Source organism: Planococcus citri, chromosome 1 (genome assembly GCF_950023065.1).
Source record: "Planococcus citri chromosome 1, ihPlaCitr1.1, whole genome shotgun sequence".
NCBI lineage: Eukaryota > Metazoa > Arthropoda > Insecta > Hemiptera > Pseudococcidae > Planococcus > Planococcus citri.
The window spans coordinates 31849507-31870576 of NC_088677.1; the positions used below are offsets into that span (position 1 = coordinate 31849507).

At 32.8% G+C, this 21070-nt stretch overlaps 1 protein-coding gene across 3 annotated transcripts in view; it reads left to right on the forward strand.

Moving 5' to 3' along the window:
- Positions 1-21070, forward strand: part of dpr14 (defective proboscis extension response 14) — a 290318-nt gene that overhangs the window by 108676 nt on the left and 160572 nt on the right. Inside the window, exon 4 of one of the 3 annotated variants that reach the window (XM_065343825.1) lies at positions 13709-13765. The exons of the other annotated variants lie outside the window; for them this stretch is intronic. The gene's annotated coding sequence lies outside the window, so the exon portion shown is untranslated. The remainder of the gene's footprint in view (positions 1-13708; positions 13766-21070) is intronic. 3 annotated transcript variants of the gene reach the window in all.

Sequence of the window (21070 nt, forward strand, 5' to 3'; positions counted from 1 at the left end):
TATGTAGTTACTTAGCTGAAAAAGTCATCGTTAGGTATTCGTTTCAATCCTGTAGGATGAACTAATGGTACCTACATTTTTTCACTTCTTACACTACCCAATCTATCTACTCACTTGAAGGAATAAGTACACCTACCCTTGTACAAGTAAATATATGTAGATAGGTACCTTACCTTTTATTACGACAGCAAGCTAATTTCAATACATTTTTTTCCCAATTTGTTTTCGAAAGAAACCGTTCGTAGAAATTTAACGTACCCGATACCCACGTCCAACATTCTTGACGATGTAAAAAAAGAAGTATTTATTATTTAAAAATATCCGGAAAGTATTTATTAAAAAATTTCCAGTATACAGCTATTGATAGCCGTCCGGATTACAATCATTTGCATCGTTAAAAGAACATTTTTTTCTGTGTATGATAGGCGTAAGTTTATATTAAAAAGTTGCGCTTCAACGGTAATTCATCTTCAAAGTTTTAGTAAAAATTTTTTGTACATGAGCGCGTTGTTTAAAAAATATTTTCATAATTTTTTTTCCACCAACCTTTACAAAAATATTTTTCTTGCGAGAATCTCGGTTAATAAAAAATCGTCGTTCGACTAATCTTTTCCCCTGTTGTATAGCGTGTAATTTTTTCCCTTCTTTTATACCGCGATGCTCGTGTCTCTTTTAAGGTAAATTTTCAACTTGCCTTTCGTTTCGTCCTCGTCGTCGAGAACTGATTATGGTAGGATGAGATCATATTACGTAACGAGGTACGAGATTACTTTGTTTTAATAATTGTTTCCGAAACGAGATACTTTTCTTGGTTGGTAGGTATATTTGCTATCTGGAATTTCAATATTTATTTAGTTGTTTCTTTGGGTTTTATTATTGTTTGCAGTTTCCAAATTTGATTCCACTAGCTTGACGTGAGTAAATTTACTCATGTAGGTTGTTTTAAAGATGGTTTTATTTTTTATGACAGTTGTATTAAAACTTAATAATTGTGTTTTCTTTTATGCTTCGTGCAGATGTATTTTCATTTTTGATCTTGAAATTCATTCAACTTTTATAAAATAATTAAAAAATTAATGATTAGGTCTAATGAGATTCCCACCTTGGTACTCATTTAGTTTGTATGTGAAAAATTAAAAGATATAATATTTCATTTTCATCACAGAAGTTTCTGTAGCCTTCGAAGTATAACGTTACCTCATTAAAATTAACCAATATTTTTCTAGAAAGCTTGAGATTGAGATTTTTTCCATTCAAATCGTAGTTAGGTAGACAAAAATCAAACTCTCGAATCTCCTTTTATTTTAGGAACCAGAATTACAATTAAACCTGCAACTTGTTCTCTTATCATAGACCACTCTGTCTTCCCCTTCCTCCCTTCCTGTCACCAAAAAATAAATTTAATTTGTGAAATCTAGTTACTGAGAAACAAATCGTTTATTTTATTTACATTGTAATGAAGTTGATTGCAGTAAAATTCATAAAAACTGTTACTAAAGAAGAAATTTGCATATTGTTTATTCAAATTTCAACACGATTAAAAATTCCAAAAGGGTTGTTGTCTTTTCCACGTCGATCGGTGGTGGAATTTTTAAAGTAAACGAACGGAAAACGGATCTCTTAAAACGATCGTTTCTGGACGAATTGCGGTATTGCCAAATACTGGCCATGATTTAGAGACTTCACACAGTAGTTTTCGCATATTTAAGACTAGTCTAGCGGGTAGATAATTAATTTAGTAAAATTTTTTATATTCTTCATCGCGCTGATAACAACCATTAATTTTCACAAGGGCGTTAACTGAAAAATTATAAACGAGCTACCTATTTTTTAATTCTTTCACCCGAAAACATAACGGTTTAACAGATTCTTCGTTAAGGGTGTGCGAGGTAAAAAATACTATTAGACAAAACTGAACAGTGAACAGCACAGGTTAAGCTTTTTCTTCTTCATTTTCTCTTCTTCTTCATCCGTGAATGTACATAATTGCTTTCATTCAAGACAATATTTTAACCTTTAAAAATTACATTCGCTGAATATTAAAAAATAATTAACATAAATTAATATTTATCAGCAATTATGCTTCGGTTCTTAAAATTTGCCCTCGAACAAATTTCGATGCATTATTCTCTTTTTTTTTGTACTATTGTTGTTCGTCCATTTGAAATAAATTCCATTTAATTTTTATATAGGAATTTTTTGGTTTTAATTTGAATAATTACGGACATCGGGATAAAATTTGAACGAAATAATTTAATTGACGATTACATGTGGGGATAAAATGAAAGTCCGATTGATTAGATGACCTTGAAATCAATTAATTTGGTCCTTGCAGTCGTGTTTTCTAAGCTGGGAGAAGAGGTGTCCTCGTTAAAATCTTTCAAAATAAAATATCGTTCACTAGCTCCCAGATGATGAAGGCCCAATGGTTGCCAGTTGTTGTTTATGCAAGTTTTACTTTAATTTAAAATGCAGATAGGTACATCAGAGAGACCCTTCAAATTATAAGATAGGCAGACATGTTCACTCTCGTGTAATTCAAGTTGCTGTATCATCAAATGCAATAGTGTGAATTTGTGGCACACTTTCCATCAATAATAGTAAGCGTCGCACATTCTGTTGTAAAGGCAAGAAAACGAAAAGTAATTTTGACTTCTTAATGCTTCTGGTTTTGATCTTATTCCAACATCACAGAAACTTTTCTAATTTTTTGTTTGAAAAGTGGGCGAGCAATCGTATTTCCTTGTTTGTGTGTGGCTTTAAGTGTTGATTGTTGAATTAGATCAATGATTGTACCAGCTGAATAAAAAATAAGTACTCCTACGTATCGTTGGTTCATCTGGATGTAAAATAAACGCGTATCTACCTGAGTACATATTTAGTCTTCGTAATACTCGTAAGCGGATGAATTTCGTACTACAACTACGAATAAAATTCAAATGTAATTTTTGTACAAAAATGGTAAAGTTCATAGTAGGTATTCATACCTACATTGTGGGTTATATAGGACATAGGTATCTGTACTATACGTATTTACATATTTACAATACCTAAGCGTGCAATGTACATATTGCATATGTATTACCTAAGCCTACAAACATACACGCCACATTCTAATGTACATTTTCATAGGAATAAAGTTTTCCACTCATTAATTGTCTAACATGGTTGAAATTACTCCACATATAGGCTCTAAACGCTCATTGCTGCAGATCTCGGTACAACGCACGTTGCGAATCATTGAATTATTTGTTGATTTCGTTAGAGTATTTATAAAATTATGTTAACGATTTGAAATTCTAATACCACACAAAAACAAACTCGACTTCGCTTCAGTTTCCTTAATTTCTTAATGAAACCGAGAATGTAAAACGCGTTTCCGTTTTCTGCATGTATTTGAGGCGAGGCTGAGTTGAACGCGGCCAAAAATGAATAAATTCACCGACACATTGTATTCACCAAACCATTTCGGATTATGCGGTTAATGCGGTTTAATTTTCAAATAATAAATTTGCGCGCGATTAAAAAGGGACGGTTGACCCGATTCGTATTGATATTACACTCTTCTGTTTATGCAACTTTAATTTTTACCGATTTTATCGTCGCCTCGGATCGTACCTACTCTTTTCCTCTTTTATACGCTGCGGGTGTTGAACTTTCCATGTTTTAATTCGAACCTGTATAAATCAAATTTTCCAACGAAAAGGATGTATTATCGATGATGCGGTGATGGAAATAAATTACCATTCGGTTTCCCTTCGAAGGGAAAACTTTTAGATCTGATATACGAGTATGAGTACTTGAGTAGGTATATTTGGGATTTGTGTTTGTAAAAATTGCCAATTGTTGATTTTTATTTTTATTTCTCGTCTTCTTCAGTACGCTATATCTGATCAAATATCGGTGATCATCTCGTGCATAGCTTGGGAACTCTTTCAAAAAATCGAAATGAATCAGATTTTATGATGAATAGTTGAATAGAAAATGAATGCGCAAAAATTGCGATGAAGATTCGTTTTTATTTCGTTGTAAATATCCATTTTCAAAATAGGATCTGAACTTGTGTGAAGAGGCCTCCTGGTTTTTCAATTTTGTTGACGACTTCAACATTTTTCTTAATTTTCCTTTCATTCTGTCAAGGTCAATAGGTAACCCTAGAGAAAAATTCTTGGGAATCAGAATAGAATTTTACGAGGGCCTTCAAATCAAAAAAAGAAGATCCTTATTACTTCTAGCTTTACTTCTTTTGGCCTTAGAAGAGGTGTTTCTTATAAGTACGAATACATGGTATGAAAACGGTGTCGATTAATTGTACCTTACATTACCTGAATCCTCGCATACAAATTTGAGAAAAAGAATCGGCAAAGGGACCTCGTAATCAAGCAAAACACCAAATTAAAAAAAAGAGTCATCTTTAAAGCAATTACTCAACTTAGATTTCGTTCAGAAAATTTCTAAAAATAAAACAAAAAAAAAGCGAGTAAGAAATAGAATGTTGAAAAATTATGGTTGAAATTGATCAGAGCTCATCACTGATCAGATCCGAACACATTCCATGAATCCAAATTTGACCGCCAGATCATAGTTTTAATCGGATTTGATCTAGGTCTGCTCAGGGGAAAGTGATTGGATCTGGTCAAATCTAATAAGTACGACCCAGGAAATGCTGGGATCTAATGTGCTGATTTGGTCTGACCTGTCAGTTCTTTAGTGAACCATGCATTCCATGGATCATCCCATTTGACCACACAAGATGTAATCAGATCTGGTCAGACCAGATCAGATTCCATTGGAGAGGCCTAACTGGATTGGGCATGATTAGTCTGGACTGATTAAATCGGTTCAGATCTGATTTGTTTGTTTATTTGTTTATTTGGAATTATACTCACTTCAACCTTTTAGGTTATTTTGTGAATTGATAAATTTATACAATTTTGTGTCTCCTCTAAAAGATAATTTGCTAGATTTGAAAGACTTTTAGAGAAAGAAACTAGAAAGTTTGTTTTATATTTCTTTCTTTCAGCTGTCGAAGTTGGCACAATGTAGAATGATGTGTTTGACGTCAAATCCATTCTCTAGACAAAAGGGACATGTCTGAGGTCTTGGTGTCTTCTTTAGGATGTGCTTGTGTGTCAATCTAGTATGTCCAATAAACACTGTTCTACTCGCTACATTGATGATTTTGTTTTCTTTGGTATCTTGTATACAAACAGTTTTAAGGCGTTTTGTGTATTTTTTGAATGATGCTATAGATAGTTATTTGTTTGATTTCATTTGAATTTTCAGTGTTGTAAGATTGCATTTTTCTAGTGGTTTTGAAGATTGGACATGGTATTAATTCTTTGGTGATATGATTGGATCCGATTATAGATTCAATTGTATCCAGAAAATGCCCTGAATTTAATCAGATCTGATCTTGTCTGACAAGTAAGATCTTCAGAACCATACATTTCATGGTTTCCATTTGACCTGACAAGATCTAATCTGATATGGTCAGAAAAAAATTTCGATAAGATTCAATGCGAGAGACCTAATTGTCTATATCTGATCACATCAGATCGGTTCAGATTGAGTCAGATCAAATCTGGTTTCTTCGATTGAATCTCACCAGGTACTCTGAACAGATATACCCAATTAAAACTCTGATTTGATCTGATTAGATCTGGTCAGATGCGGGGCTGTTAATACAAAACAAAACGGCAATTTTTTCCTCTGGACACGAAAAGAGACACAAAACAAAACAAATCAAAATGTTGAGGAGTATATGCTTGGAGTAAGAGCAATCTATGCTGTAATGTGGAGCCACACTCCTATGGTGGAGTACTCCCACTGATTCAAAAAGGAGTAGGAGTGGAGTTGGAGTGTTGCCAAATCAAAACTCCTTACTCCTCTTTTTTCCCCTAATTTTATGACTAATTACGTCAAAATGTTGCTGTTACTCACATATTTTTATTTCTTTTATTTGTTTATTTTACCGTTTTTCTCATTAGTTATCGCCAATGATGTTATTTTATCAACCATCTTACACCTTTACTTCATGGATATAATCAATCACTCAACATCTGTAGAGTCAAAATTCCTGAAAAATAATGGAAAATGATGAAAAATTATAGGAGTAAGGATTGGAGTAAGAGTGTTGACAGTTCCTTTGGAGTGAGTAGGGAGTGAGTATAATCGGTAAATTTCAAAACTAGGAGTGGAGAGTGGAGTTTGGAGTATGATGAAAATGCTTGGAGTACTGATCAAATTCAGTAAGGAAGACATGTTGGATCCATGGAATGCTTGCATCTGATCAGATGTATTCAGATGTCAGTCGTCAGGTCCAATTAGGTTTTTTCTATTGAATTTAATCAGGTTTGAACAGATCTATTCCGATCAATATTTTGAGATTTGAGATCCAAATTGAATTCATAGAATGATCGGATCTGATCAGGTTTGATCAGATTTAACCATTTTCCGCTCAGAAGTTCAATATCTCATTCTAATTTGCGAAGCCAACCAATTTTCAAAATGTACTTATTCTGAATACGATTAAGAACTCAAAGGTCTCAACCCCCCTCCCCACCATATGTAGTACTTAATGTAGCAAATCAATCGAAACATTGGGATGCATTTTTTCGGTCTTCATTTATGAGTTAGGTGAAAGTATAAACGCCATTCCCATACAATTTAGGCACCAACTCAATGAAATTCGTGCATGTTAATAAAATTGCCTAACTAGTTTGCCGTAAAAATGAACGAATAAAATGGATTTCTTCTCCTAAAGAGAGAGTAGTTTACCTGAATAAATACCTAGGTATGTTTTCGGGATTTTAAAAGAGATTGGTCAGGAGTATAAATTAAGTAATTAAAATTTGAAGAACTCGAATCTGAACTTTCTAGGTGGAAGTTCAACTCTTTATGATACACAGGGAAGTTGGAAGCTACAATTTAAATTACAGTAAAGATCCCTTTTCTCTCTATTTTCAACAAACTGATTTCAAAAATGGATCACAGCCCCCCTCCCCATAAACTTGTTAGATTTTTGTGAGCATTTGCGTTTGAAATTGATATCCTCTTCTCTCCATTCCCAATTTACAAAAGTAAAAAAAAAATCATCTCGATTTTTTCAAAATAGAGGGCTAGGGAGGACACACCTGTAGATCAAATATATTTATTGTTTATTTCAGTGATAGGATCCGAACTTGATCTACGAAGCTCCACCCTACACCGCCGAGCACTCGAAATTTTATATGTACGAGCTTGATGGTAGATATACGTGATTAAATAACTTCACCCTTCACCCTTGCAAATCACAGACTACGCTGCTGAACCATAACATGAAAAATGATAAATAACCATTGCATGGAAATCCGTGTTAAACGTTCGACTAAAACGACACTTAGATTGTACTATATCTAACTGGGGCTAAAAGTGAACCATTTAGATGATTTATTTACGTCTCTTTACTAATGCTCAGAATGGTAATACAAATGAAAATCTTCAACCGTATAAAATTGCGTAAATGGGAAAATTTCGTCGAAACTGGCCAAAAATATTGCCACTAATGTGAAACCGTTTTAGCGAAATTTTCAAGCCCCCGCTATCATCCCTAGGGCATTTTACAACCGTTTTTATCTAAGCCCTTTGCACGGAAATGAAACGCCAGCAAAAAGCTTAATTCTTCTTTTTTTCCTTTACGCTTTATTTTCGAAGTTGATTCATTTTTTTTTCAACCTTCAACAATCATTAATTAAACTCATTAATTAGAAATAAATCCGTCGTTGATCGATTACAATAATTCATTTGTTTTTCCTCGTAGTTTCGGCTACAATAAAACATTTTTTTCAGCGTTATAAATCAAGAATACTCCGAAATATTATACTTAAGTACCTATCTCGTTTCGCGAAATCCCTATTTTATCCAACTTGTAAGATACGATATTTTATTAATAGGCCTACTCGAAGGTTTTTATTGCGATTTTATCGCTATAAGATGCTCTTTTGTACATAGAAAAATACAATTAAATTTGTTTAAAAACAAGTAGCCATCTATCTACTAGAAACACAGCGTGTTGAAGTTGAAAATTTTTAGTAATCATATTGATAGGCAGATACTTCAAATTATTTACGAAGAAGTGGATGTGCCTACATACCAAGAAGAATACCTTCCCATCACCTAAAATACCGGACGATTTAATTATCATCCCTCTCCGCATTCACTAGCTCTAATTTTGAAAACAGACGAAAAGAATTCACGAAAGAAAAAATCTCACTGGGAAGGAAACTTTTATTTAATCTGTCCGTCGTGATTTTGAAATACGAACCGAGATTTTACCCCTTTACTTCATCTCGATCCAGCTACAATCCAGTACCTAAACGGTGTAAAGGCGAGAAAAAAAAACAATAAACACATTTACAACTTCTCGTTTTCGCATGTAACCGGTGAAAATGAAATTTCGCTATTATGAAAGTGGGAAATTTTAAAAACCTTGATAATGATAACAAAGAGAGAAAAAGGAAAACCCGCTGGCTGCAATTTTACGTAGCTTTCTTTGAAACTGTATTTTTCGCCTTTGTAATGAATGCGGCTGAAGAAATAACTCTTGTTCGTGTTAATTAGCTTGTAAATTTGTTCGGCTTAAATGCAAACGCTTATAAATTAATCTTTACCTAGTTAATTGTCAAAATTATTGTTAATACTTCTCTCTTGTGATAAAATGATTTACTGCTGGTAGCGTTAGGTAGGCATTCAAAAACACTTTTACGCGCGATTATTGTGTGTTTAAAATATACCGCCGAACGATAAAAGGTGAATGGTTTATTTCGAGGAATTTTTATTGTTATCTTGGTGTTTCGATTATTTTTATTATTTTATTAATACGATTATAATACCCTCGAAAGGAAATTCTGAAGGTCTATTAATAAGGTTCATCAATTCGTTTTGATCTCACCAGACCTGATCGGATCCAATCGTTTTCCCCTGGGTCGTTTTTCTTTTTCAGACGTTTGGATCTATTTTTAGTCTTTTTTTTTCTTCTTCAGGAATTTTAAACGGCAAAATAATTATTTACGTTCTCGGAAATTTAACAAGTGTTCTTTCAATTCGAATACTTTATTGTTGGATGAGATAATTATTGTTTGGTAACACGAGAAATTTATTTATATCTCGAACGTGTTTTGGATTAACCAACAGCTCTAAAACATATCTACCTTTTACCATAATTTAAAAATACATGTAACACCACCACAATCATTTACAGAGAGGATATAAATTCCTTATCAAGGGTCTGATTGGTTGAGATTTCCTTAAACCTTCAAATATGGGAAGTTGGTGTAGATAAAAATGAAATGTAGGTATTAAAGGGTCGACAACCAAATTTCTAATTTCGCTTCATACGAGACATACGTGCAGATAATACCTACTTAGTTACGTGAAACCGCAGGAAACAAGTTGAAAGAATTTGGGGAATTCGTGCGAACTGTGATAGAATATTCGCTTCTTTTGAAATCTATCCCCGAGAGTTTATTTTTATCGTTATATCCACTTACATACCTTACCTTGTTGATGTGTAAAAAAATCTACATGAGCAATTACTTTATACGCTATTTTTTTCCGGAGATCTTCTACGTTAATATTGCACATTTAACTCGACTCAACACGATACTATAATATAAAAATACAAGCAAAAAAAGTATCAGATTAAACGCCATCTCAGCAGCCAGTTACCCGTATAATTTTTTCATCCAATTAATTGCCTCGGTATAGTAGAATAATTTCAGATTTAAAATAAGATCGGGTTTTTGTAATAATTATAATATTTTTCTTTTAATAATAGTCGACTTTTATTATTCGAGGCATGAAATTTATTATTTTTAAATATTACACAAATGACCTCAGATGGTACACTTCTCTCCTTCTCATCGTAGCATTTGCTGCGTAGGCATTTTTTTCCTTGCTTTTTTCAGCCGCTGGATTCTACTAAAAGCACTCGCGTCATTTGTCTGAAATTATTTTCTTCTTTTTTTTTCTTTCTCTCTTTTTGTGGAAATTGTAAAAAATGTATGAAAATCCTCTTTTAAGCTTAAGATACCAATTGTCTTAGGGAAAATCCGACACTGAAAGCGTTTCAAAATTCGCTATTCATTACGTAACTACTTCGTAATTCTTCGCTGAGCTAAAGATCTAGATGTTATTATGGTTTTAATTCATCGTTTCAGTGTGCGGTGAAAGATTCAGCTCTCGGTAAGCTTATTCTATCTTTATCGAATACAGCAATAAAAAAGAAATCATCTTTTTTTTTCACGAGAATTAAAAACTTGTGTTTCTAATGATGTGGTGATAAAATTCTCACAACTAGGCCAAATATATTTAGATCTATAGGGGCCAATAATTAACTGATTTAATTTTCATACTCGAGATTATACTTACACAGTATAAAGTTCAAGTACCTACATTATCATTTCAATAAAAGCCGAATTCGGAAAAGGTTCTTCTAATAGATAGACATACGTGCGTTCTAAATCGGGCACTCGAAGTGTGGCAATTTATTTGCGTAGAATTTCTTTTACTCAGTATTTTTATATCCAGTGTAAACCCCAATTGTGACCTTTTTATATAGACAAAATAGGCGAACATCCTGCGGCACCTGCATTATATAAAGGTACAGCGTGCGAAGATTTTTCATGGCTCTTGCTGAATAAATCCAATTACATTTGACGATACACGAACAGTGATAGAGGAAACTGTACTTTTTAACGTTACAAAAATCACGTAATCCCAACGCATCGAACTAAAGGAATAAGGGCGAAACAATGGCGAAAATTCCATCATGTTATAGAGGCCGAACGAACTCAGCCAACCATCCAATCAGTTAGATAGTTTTAGTCTTGTTTTCGAATCAGACTCATCGTTTCAATGTCACGCTACATATGTAAACTTTTTTATCGACCAAAAAAATACACTTCAGAAAAAAAGAGTTCAATGTTTTGCGAAGATCATTTCGGCCACATAATGCGAGAGTAAATTCGTAATTTACGCTGCTTGTACGGTAAAAAAAAAAAACTGCGTACGTTTTTAACGAACAAAGTGTCCCCATAATGTAATGGATTTTTTGAAAGTTCGAAAACGGATTCAAAAATGATGCTATTTAAAAATTTCATTGATCGTTGAATTATTCCTTAATAGGTATTTCGGAAGAATTTATTAAAAGTAAGTAGTAAAGTTTTACCAAACTTGTCCAAAAATTCATTAAAAATTTGAAAATCATCGCATGAAATTCAATTTTGAAAATGCATTAATTATAGCTTAATTTTTGATTTGTCTTTTCAAAAAATGATGGTAGGTGGTTTTTCGCCAATATTACTGCTTAAAAATGCTAAATTTTACAACATTTTTCCAGCTCATTTTGAATCCAAAAAATGACAAATTTTCAGTAGAAAGGAGCATCGTGGCGACAATCTGACACCGGAAATGAATTCGCCGGTCTATGAAACCCCCTAGCCAAATTTTCAGCTCGATTGGCGACCAAACGTTTTTTTTCCCAGAAAAATGCGTGAACATCTCTGCATTTTTTGAATTTTTTTTTATTTTCAAAAAAATCGAGTAAAATGTCGTTTTTGACTAATTTGAGGTTTCCGAGTCCGAATCTGGAATACGAGTCCGGTCGCAAAACAAACGTCATTTTTGGATTCAGCGACCTCAAATTAGCCAGAAAACGTTATTAATGCTCAACTAAACAGTTTAAGTTCTGTCCTATTAGGAGTTGACTTTTTCCCGAGAGTGTGGTGAGACCTTTCCAAAACAGGATTGCTGCTCATATATCTTTGCAGGTGTGTGTATTCTAAAAGAAAATTGGTCTTGTTCAAAAGTGTTCTTCATTGAATTTCCTACTCGTGGAGTTCAAAATTCTTTCAAAAAACGTAAAATAACTCATCTATAAGAGAGGAGAAAATGGCTCTTGAAATTTTATCGAATTCTAAATTTCATCCAATTTGTACACAGGTATCTTTGTTTTCATTCATATGTCCATTCTCCATAGCAGTGTTTTATATGATTTTTTTTTCAAAAATGTTCTTCATTTCATTTACAATTTGAACAGTTTGTAACTTTTTCTAAAAAAGAAAATTTTGCTGAATTAAGAGAGAAGGGATACCTAATGATTCTTCAAAATTTTATGAAAATATTTGAGGAACCTAAAAAGTTTGTTAAGAGGTGAAAAATTCATAAAAGTAACCTCGAGGAAACCTTCGTTGAGTTTCTGTTTTTTTTTTGTTTTTTTTTTTAACTACGTATTCTCAAAATTTAAGTCAATTTTCTATTTGAATGGACTAGAAAAGAAATAATTGCATAGAAACATTTTTATAATCCATAAAAAAATATTTAAAACGTCGTAAAAATAATTTAAATGTATCAAAATTGTTTAAAATTCAGTAAAAATGTCGAAATTCTTTCAAAAATTTTTCAAAATTATAGGCAAAAGCAGGTAGGTATCTGTAATTTAAATGTTGATATTTTTGTTTTTTCGATGTACCTAGGACATGGGTATTTAATGAAAATGTTTTCAACTTCTTGATTAGTTTCTTTATAAATATAGGTATCATGAATATTAACCCCATTTCAGGTTAATTTCAAATAATAGAAAAATATACTGCAAGTTATCAACTGAATTTTCATTTTCATGATTTTATAATTCAGGGATCGACAAAATTTTCGTTACAATAAAAACTGTCATTATTAAAAATAAGTGGTAGGAGTGGATGAGTAGGTAGGTACCTAATGTTTTTGGGACCGAAGAAAACACTTTTACGAAAGCTCATAATTGTTTTTGTGAATTTGTTGAAATTATATGTCTGAGCGATTTTTTGCAGGAAGAAGAAAAATTGGGTTCTAAAACTTTATTAAATTCATAATATTTTCTCCCACTCTTTGAAAAAGGTTTTGAGAAAAGGAATACTATAAATGTCTGTGTATAGCGAAGACAAAATTAAAAAAAGTATGTTGTTATTATTTCAATTACCCAATAATTGTTTTTTTCCAGGTTTTAATTTTCAAAAAACTCATTGCAAGAGGGAATTTTTAGGGTACATTTTCAATTAGGTAGGTACATAGTGAAATTCCAATTTATGAATTTTTCAAAAAAAACCATGATATGAATGAATTTGGTAAATATTTTTTTTAAAAAGTGGCATGTTTATAATTTGTTCAAACTTTCAAAAGGTCTAATGAATTGAAGTCCTGCATGCAGGAGTCAGAACATTTGAAAAAATATTTTCAGTAAACTGCTCAAAATCAGGGAAAATCAGGAAAAAGTCTTTTTTTTTGCCCAAAGATTTTGTTTTCACGTATTTTCGAATTGTCATTTTTTGAACGTAATATAAACTGGCAGAATTCGAAAAAAATCCACTACCTGAGTACTTTACCTACTTATTTAAAATAAGTAAGTACATTGTTAGAAGGTTCCTTTTTTTCGTAATGACCAAAAAGGGTGTTTGAATGGGGTGTTACTTTGTCAACATTTTATTTCTTATCAGAGTATGGATCTGAAGCTTCACATCTCAGAAGCCTAGGATGAAAATCTCCAGTCAGCCTGAGATGCGCACAAAATGGACGCCTGACATACAAAAAAATTTCTTTGTACTTGATTAGATACTTATGTGCTAAGGAGATATGTACGTACTTACCTTCGTAATTTGTCAACCTTTTAAGTTTTAACTTTTCTCTGTTTCAGGTGAGTACAAATTTTTGCTGTCAGACTAATAAGAAAACATGGTGATAACTTGAGTGGGTAAGTTTTATGAACTGAAGTAGATTGTATGTCATCAACCTTTCTAAATTGATTTATTTCGCTTGTTCAAATCATTTTCCAATTTTCACAAATTTTTACTCAACATCAAAGACGTTAGAATTCAAATATTTTATTCATTTTTAATGAAATTTGTAATCAATGACTTCAAACTTTCTTACCCTGTAAGAGAAATTGTATATGTGTACTTCAGCCAACAATGTAATTCAGCAGTTGAAGAAAACAGAAAAAACGACCCCATTATCTAGGTAAACGCTCCTCCTCCATCAGACAAGCTTATGGTACCGAAGACGTGTGGCTAAGAAATTCTAAAAGTATATAGGATTATAATGTTCCCAAAAAGCTGTCACCGAGTACAATTTATGACAAAGGATGAAAATTGTGGCCGAAATTTACGCTCTTCGCGTATGGTTCGTCGAGGCATAAAATTTACTTGTTTATACAACTTTCAAGATGGTAAAAACGTGACTTTTATGTCGAAATGGCGCAGTCAGTATACGTACTAGAATAGGAAATATATAAATGAGTTTGCTGGGCAACATTCGATCATTATTGAAATCCATCGAGCAAATTGAATTGGCGAGTTTACGACTATGTGTTTTGCGGCTGCGTGGTGCGTATCCGTATACTCTGCAGATGTTTAACTTGAAGTTGATACGTACAATTTTATGTGTGAAAAACTTGGTTATATAGTGTAAATATTCCAGGTTCACATACGCGGTAAACGAATTTATTAACATATCCGAACGGATACCTATTTATGGGGATTTTTTTTTTTTTTTGGTGCGAAATAAATTACGTGGAAATTGAATGGTGAAATTTGAAAATTAATTGGCTATTGTGAATTCTTACGGTGTAATAAAACGTACGACCCTGCGAACTTTTCGTCGAATGAAATTTTACGCGGCGGAAAAATATTCCGGTTATTTAATTTTAACGCGTACGCGACACGAGTGTTAAAATAGTACATAAGCGTGAAGCATTACTCACTCACACTCACACACTTCGGATGGAATCGAGAGACAGAGGGAAATAAAAAGTTGAACGGTATATGACAAAACTAATGTATATCAAAATCACATCCATACTCTCTTATACTCTGCGGTTCTTGTCGCCTGTTTAAATTCATTGTCATCTGGTAAAATTTTCACTTAGTAAATCAGTAGATAGGTTATATACTATGGTAACAATCTGAATGTCAAAAATGATAGACGACAGAATTCTAGCTACGCGGCATCCAGCAAAAAAAGTTCCAACTACGTGATATCTTTGGTATTTCTATTAATCATCAAAACATCATGTTAACCCTAGGAAAGACAGCACTCATGCAACCGTCGTTGCCATTTTGCCGAATACGAAACCGAGCAAGTCTGCATGTCTTGCATTCATAAAAGACTTCTATCTTGTTATGTATGCGCGTCGTAAAGACGTTTTCATGTACAACTCAAATTTAATGTACTGTGGTAAAAGAAATACTATTTATATCAATGTTTCGTAACCGCAAAGTTTTTATCATTTTTTTAGTTTTCTTCTTCCTTTTTTGCAAGATCACCAAATAATAACGAAAATCATTTTTTTACTTCTTTTCGCCGCCTCATCCTGCACCGCCATCAAAACGCGAGTCTATACTGCCAACATATTGTGCTGTAGATTCGCGAACAAAAATTCACCTCGGATGTGAAAGAAAAAATAACCTCGAGATAGAAACAACACGAAATTTCAGTTCCGACTTTTTTTTCAGGTCAATTTTCTAACAGAATACAGAACAACTTGTCAGTTGTCACGAAAGATGTAATAAGTGAGCAAGATGTGTACTTTATGTTTCATGTAACCTCGAAAGTCCATTTGTGCCAGTTTACCTAAGTACCCAGCTACATACGTTTTTCAATGAGTGCCTCCTCAAGGTCGATCTATTACTTTTTCTCCACCATTCCACTTCCCTTCCCTCTCCATCTTCACAATAAAAAAGCAATGTGCGAGTTGTACCAGGCAAAATATTTGAAACTGTTCCCGAAATACCCATTATTGCATGGTTTGAATATTTTTCATCATTTCGCTCTAAAATTGAGAAGATGCCTATTCCTTTTTGATGAGAATACCCATTTTGAAAAAAATACATTTCAAATTAGTAGATAGGTATAAGAAGTTGATGATTTTGGATCAAACTTGTACTTGAAATATTGTAGAATCTTAAAAAAGTTAATAGAATTGCATAACCAGTTCGCCGCAAATACGCAAGTTTACTCCTTGTTGATTGATTTTCGTCTCACTAAAAATGAAGTCCGGTATTCTGATTCAGCTCAATTTTTCTGCTACCCTCATTCTCGCCCTAATTCTCAAGAGAGTTAAGGAAGAAGCCTTGTGATTTTTGCATATTTGAGGTTTCTGACAAAAACGCGGAATTTTAAAGGCTCGTCTCTCGAAGCTGCTTGAACACAAACAGAATAAACAGAAGATTTAAAATCCATAATTAAAGCTTGAGAAGTTTAACGCTAAATATTTCACAGTTGAGTGGGGTGAAATTAAAAATTTGAAAGCCAACAGTTTAAAAATTGAAAAAAATTACTACAAAGACCTGTTTTCAATTTTTTAAAAAGAAACCTTTTTTTAATGTTGGGTCTGAACAAGCCCATATAAGGGAGAGGGCATAAAAACTCAATTTTGATCATTATAAAAAACAATTCAGGAGCGAATTAGAATATTTTTTCAATTTTTTATTTTAAATTTACTGTTGGCTGAGGTAATTGCCAAATTTAAGGTCACTTTCTTGGAAAATTGCCTTTTTGTATTTTTTTTGCACCATATCCAAGTATTTCTCAGAGCTTTAACTAGGTACCGTAAAGTGGGGCTATTTGGTAATGCGGGGGCTATTTGGTAATTTTTGTTTTGGTACAGTTAAGGTTATCTGTAAGCGAATTATGGTTACAGATGATAAATGTTGGCTGTTTAGGCTAAAGTAGAAAGTCAAACGAACATAATGAAAGTTTAATTTGCCAGATTGAATGATTTTTCATCGATTTACAGTAATTTGAAAATTGATGTGATTTTTTAGGTTTTTAAAACTACTGCAAACTTCATGTTAAATGAAATAGAAAGAGAAACACTAGCCTTTTCGTAGTACATTCATTGTGCTCGGCAGGCTTCTGGCTACATTTTAGTACCAAAACAAAAATTTTCGGTGCATTCTAACTGGAGAAATTTACATTTGAATTCGTTGGGGCTATTTGGTAACGTGCAAATTTACCATCCATTTTTCTGTTTGTGCTCAAGTTTCAAGCATGAAAATGAATTTCTTTGCTATAAATATCCCTCTGATGTAATTTTCACCTTTCCAAATGTAAAGGATGATGATGTAGCTTTCTATAGGTATCAAAATATTATTAAGAAAATAAACATCTTAATTTTACATAGAGGGGCCTTCAAATTTTCTGAAGTTACTTAAAACTTCTATTAGGTATGTAAATATAAGCATGTATGTGTTTTTATTAATCAAACATTTTATTTTTCATGATAAAACCTTCTTTCCTTGGTTTTAAAGTCATTTTTGTAGGTGTTTTTGAGCAATTCTCAAATAGCCCCACCTGAAAAACCTCCAAAATTCCCTACTTCTCCCCCCACTACTTATTCTGGGGATGACGAATTTTGATTTTGACCCCTGCAGGTTGTAGCTCTATACGATGAGAAACTTTAGCAGTAATCACATTTCCGCTAACTTACTCAGAAGTACTTCATTTTTCTACTCAAAGTTCAAAAAGTTACCAAATAGCCCCACTTTACGGTATATGAGAAAATAAGAAAATAAATAAAATAAAAATCCGATTACAAATAGAAATGCCTGGGTAGCAAAATTTGATTGATGTTACCTATAAAAGACCTGTTGAGATAACCAAACCATTTTAAAGAATTCGACAGAAGACGAAAAATTTGTTTTCTTTATAATCTATTGAGAATGCGTTCAAAATATTCTCAATTTTTTTCATTTTTTAATTAAAAATATCTCGTAATTTATTTGAGTCTCAGGGAAAGTGCAATGTAGGTTATGGTGCATTGCCCCCAAAAAAAGTCAGTAAATAATCTTGACCAAATTCAGCAGAAACCTTCATTTAGAGCGGAAAGTCACTCAGAAAATATTTTAGCTATGGAGGTGCCCTTGAAGGTGGGAAATGGACTCTCGAAGAGAAAGAATTTTCAAAAAAATCGTGTCTTTTTCGCTCTTATCGTCACTCAACCTGTTTCATTCGTGTTTTAAAAATTTTTCTTCTCAAATATTTCGCAATAATCATACCAAAACATCGGAACGTAAAATTTCTAAAACTGGGGAAATATTTTGGAACGAAGAGGTGCCAATTTTTTGATCATTTTTGCCTATTTCAAAAATTCAAAGAAAAATAAGTAGGTAGCTATAAATAAACTTACGAAATTTTTTCAATTTTTTGAAATTTTCAATAATCACTAAAAAATTGACACCATTGCGTTTCAAAATATTTTCCCAGTTTCAGGAATTGTATATTTCGATGTTTTGACTCAATCAATGAAAATTTTGGAGAAGAACAAAATGTTCAAAACTTGAATTTATCCAAAAATGAGTGAATTGCAAAAAAAATCGATAAACTGAGCTCTAGACTTTGTTTTCTTTTTGAAAGGAGAATTCCAAATGTTTCTGATCAGATCAGATGAGACGTGGACATTCCATTTGTTTAGATCTGATCAGATCAGATTAGATTAGATTAGATCCATCCAGACATTCTCCAGATCCAATTTGATCAGCTCAGATCTAATCAATCAGTATTTTGATCACATTAAACTTGTTTGGACTTTACCATTTTCCTCCAAGGTTTCTATAATTCAATCTTGAGTAATGTGTTCTTATTATTTTATGTAACCAACTTTTCAGAACATTTTATTTCTTGTAAATAGGTAAGTACAGTGAAATTATTCGTGTATATATTAAACTCACCTGAAACAAAAATAAATAAACATTTGATTAAATTCTGATCGATCAAGACCCCCAAAAAATTAAGGAAACATCAGGTAAATACATTTTCAAAGTCACAAAGAAAAACTACAATAGAGAATAAGTTGGATCTTATCATAAAAATCTGTTATTTTTTTAAAAACTCATACCTTATAATCTATACCGTAGGCTGTTTAGTTAGGTACCACAGCACAGACTAAAACACACCATTTCAGAGAGGGAAAATATGTAACATCGGTTAATTGGATTTTTCGAAAAATGCCGGAAGATTTGAGTAAAATCAAATGGATAACGAACAAGCGAAGGAACAGAAAGAGCGACGGTCGAAGCAGTGTTACGAGGAGAAGTTGAAAAATGTAATAAGAAGTGAAAGTGAAAACGCGACATTGAGCATTGAAGAAGAAAATAAGAAATTGATAGGCTGGCATAGGTGGTGTTGAAGACGAGAGAGATCTCATGGTTTATTTTTTCCTGAAAATGGCCATGCTCATAACATAAACGAGTAGTTAACATTTATTTCAAGCTCACAGGACGGTTGAAGAAACTACCGAAGTTTTGGAAAGCAGATACGATGATGGGGTTATTTATAAAGGAAACGTTTTACCTTTGGAGGTAGGTACCATGAAGATTGACATCAATAATAATTTTAGTTGACCTTAATTTCTGCTCTAATACGATTTTCTTGACAAAATACGTTTCCATCAAAGTAACAAGTACATACAACACAACAGTTTAGAGATACTCGTGTAAAAGCATATTGACTGAGAATTTCTCAACTTAAATGACGCTTACATAAATCTGCACGTCTGTAAAATTCCCATCTAATAGTTTGTCGCCGGGAAACTTGTTTCACTGTGCTCTATTATTCAAGTTATAAGCCTATTAAAACTGTAAACTATATTTGCAATTAGTTTCCCATAATTGAAGCTAAATGAAGGCCTTTGTTTTGACCCAAAGTCAGTTACGAGTATAAGATAGTCAATTTATTATCAAAAGAGAAATATTCCAAGTTTGAGTTAAATTGTTAAATTGAGACGATATTGTTTACTCGAGTAGGTAGATACTGTCGATTAAATAAATGCCTATCAATTCGCCTTAGAGAGCTGGTAAAATCAAATTTCTACCCATTGAAACTCTTCTCCTGACAAAATATTGTAAGGCTATAATATAGTTTTAGTTAATAAAAAAAATGAAGTATCGTAACACGAGAAAGTTTTTGTGATGCAAAATTGTATCAAAATTCATGCAATCCTCTAATGCATCTAAGAACTTCTACGAAGACATAGCTCGTGTGCCAATTTCCATCAAATCAACTCCATTAATTAATCAATTAGATACTATGCACACGATGACAATACCAATGGATGGTACACAGCCTGGGTAAAACCGCACCATCAAACGGTAAATTGGCTCTGTGTGATAAAAGCACCCGCCCTTTTAATCGACTTTCACGACAAACAGGATTTACCAGCAATGTCTTTCCTACATTCGCGTTGTTACGGTTCGTTAATTCTATATTACTATATAGATACATGCGTACGTATCCGCATCATATTAAATTACCCAATCGTTAATTTTTACTCCAAAGTTCTGTTTACATATTTTTACTGCGTATATGTTAAATCATTCGCGCTTGATACGCGTAAAAGTCGCATGCCTTGCGTATACCTATACTTTCAATGCTTTCAAATTACGTAAAAAATAACCCAAATTTCGTCATTCTAGTCACAATTTTCATTTTGTTCAATTTCAAATACGCTACGAAACAAGGAAGGTTCATTTTTTAAATCATCATTTTCCCCAAACTCTAGCTTTCGTTCGGTGCGTCGCGTCGCACGTCGTTTTACCAAAATCTGAATACTTGCCAACACAAAGTTCTTTAATTTTGTTTTCAGTCGAGCTTCATACTTAATTAACCTACGAAAATGAGACAAAAAACACCGAAACAGATACAAACGATCGAATAAAATTCAATAAAAATCTAACGAATTCGCCTTTCAAAACGTCTGTCTGCCGCCTACTGCTCGTTTTAATTTTGTTCGTTGCTGTAAAGGTGCCTGATATAAAAGATATTGGTGGGTAATTGTAGTTAGGTACTGTGTTCGTACAAAAGCTTACCTTTCAGACGTACCTACAAAAAAAAGGATGAATTGTTTCTGTTCAATTTCGGTAGATATGTGTATTGTTGGAAGAACGAGTAGAAAGAAAATTTTGGAGTGGAGAGGAGAAGAGAACCTTCTATACAGTACATCAACAACTATCAAGTAGTTGAGTTTGGTACATTTTTAAAAAATTACGTATTCATATCTCAA